Here is a 2,392-nt window from a genome sequence, read left to right on the forward strand (position 1 = left end):
CACCATCAATGAAACTATGTAAACATTTCTCTAGTGTCTATAGCAGGGAAACTGCTGCATCATAGGACATGGCATATTTATATTTGATGAATATTTCTTAACTGATCTCCACTTATCTCTAACTTTCTCAAGCAGCATATGAGAGTTCTCATTTCTCTAAATATTGTCAAACTAAAACATTTGCCAAGCTAATGTATAAAATCATACCTACTCACTGCTCAATTTGCACTTTCTTGATTACTATTGTGTTTGCACATCAGCTCACATATTTATAGTCCATTTGTTTTCTATGCTTTGCATTTTCTGAAATGTTTTCCCAAGTTTCTGAATGTCCTGCTTATTCTTACCTCTCAGTTCTTAGTACAAATGGCATTGCTTTAGAGACACCATTAAACATCATCCTATATATATGACTCTACCTAATTACTTCCTCCTTTTTCTGAAAATGGAATATAACACTGGCCACAACCTATACTGTCTTGCTTAATTGTTCTTCATTTACTGTCTTTGTTTTCCAAATCCCAAATCAATGTGCTCCGTGTGGGCATGTGTTTTCTCTTTTCATGATGTACCCCAGTGTCCATAAGGACCTCACACAGAGTATATGTTAAATAAGTCCGTGTGGAACTTAATTGATTGATTAATCAGTTACTTAATTAATCATAAAATGAATATATGTTAATTGCAAAAAATTCCCACCAGATTGTAATTTCCAGAAAAGGAGGGATGTGTCCCATTCATTGCTGCACTCAAACAGTGCCTTCCAGATAACAGTATTCAACACATACCAGGAGTGACAAAAAAATGTACATGCATGCATGACTTGTATTCACCTTTTGTTTTCAGTATATATTGAGTATTACAATTTTAATACAGTTTTTTCCTTTCTTAAAATGTGTATACGTTTTTTGGCACCCTCTGTATTTGTGGAATGGAGCTGTATTTTAGTTGCTGAGTATTTGTTTTTCATTAGCTGCTGGTTTTTATGCATACAATATAGTCAAAATTGCTAAAGAAAATATAAATATAAACTGTATTACTGTCTCCAGTTAAAATAAGTATCTGGTGTTAACTATATCAGACATACTTTATCTTAGCAAGCTATGATTTAAAGGCTAATCTAAATCACAGTAAAAATTGTCCTTTAAACAAGAAAAAATGGAAAAAATGCAAAATCAGAATTAATATACTAAGTCTGTTTTAGTGGGCAGTTAAGCAGGAGCATGAAGAATCACCTCTGGATCCTTCTTAAGCATTCATTTTAAAATAACCGTTATGTTGACAAGCACATAAAAAAGTTCACAAATGAGTTGACACTTTGCAGGTAGCCATTTGTGCCCTAGGTGGGAATTTTAAATTATTTTTTATGCATTGTGAAGGGTGAAAAGCCTTTCCATAAGTAAAAAAGATAATGATGTTTACATGAGGATTATAAATAGCCTTATTTCTTTGAAAAGCTGCCTGAAATCCTAGCTAAAGATCAAAACAGCCATCTACAAAGCACATCTGAAAATGTGTGTTCTGGAGGTGGAAGGAGTCATACTACCTAATCTTGGCTGTGAGTAGAGCCTTTCCAAATATTAATTATTCTTTTTATTTATTTTCTGAGCAGTTACTTTAGAGCAAAGAAAGCTGATTGTATCCCTTCCTGTAGGCGAAGAGAGGAGGAGATCAAATAGTTGAGCGTAATTTGTTTATGTTGGCTTGCATATATAAATACCAGTTTCTTATTGTTAAACTAGGTCCATATGTGTCACAGTTTTACACTTTTGAATAAACCAACAACTTGGCTGCAGTCACCTCAGGCTCAAGCATTACTACAGAAGGCCATTTTGTAATTTGGAAAATAAAGTTAATGGGAAAAGTTAAGTTATTCTGCTTAGCTGACATATACTGAGAAGCTGGCTAACCTCAATTCTTCCCTATGCATCTCACATCTCTTCCCAGGACAGTAGAGTAGCCTAAGCATATGCTTCAGGTAATGCCAGGAACAAAAAATTGTAATGGAATCCAACACAAACACACACAAAATCTCCTAAAGCCTAGGCTTATCATTTTTGTTTCTGCTTCAGTCTCTTGAGCAAAGTACACATATGTCTAAATCCAGGGTGGGGGAGTGAAGAAAGTCACTCTACCCCTGAGGGAGGACACTGTCAGTTACTAGGCAAAAAGTGGGGGCTACAAACAAGAGACATAGGAAAAAAACTGGGTTCATCAGTCGTTTGACCATTGCTTTCTATTACTTTTCCCTGGCATGTTGTCTTATTTTATTAAGCTAGCATGGGTTAGGTAAGAGAGCACACTTCTGAGAATTTAGGTCTCTTACTGTCAGATGCATAGGTCTCGATACCTACATTAGAGTTACACCTACCTCTATGGTCTGAGTGTGTCC

This window comes from Hipposideros armiger, unplaced genomic scaffold, assembly GCF_001890085.2.
Source record: "Hipposideros armiger isolate ML-2016 unplaced genomic scaffold, ASM189008v1 scaffold_1019, whole genome shotgun sequence".
Lineage (NCBI taxonomy): Eukaryota > Metazoa > Chordata > Mammalia > Chiroptera > Hipposideridae > Hipposideros > Hipposideros armiger.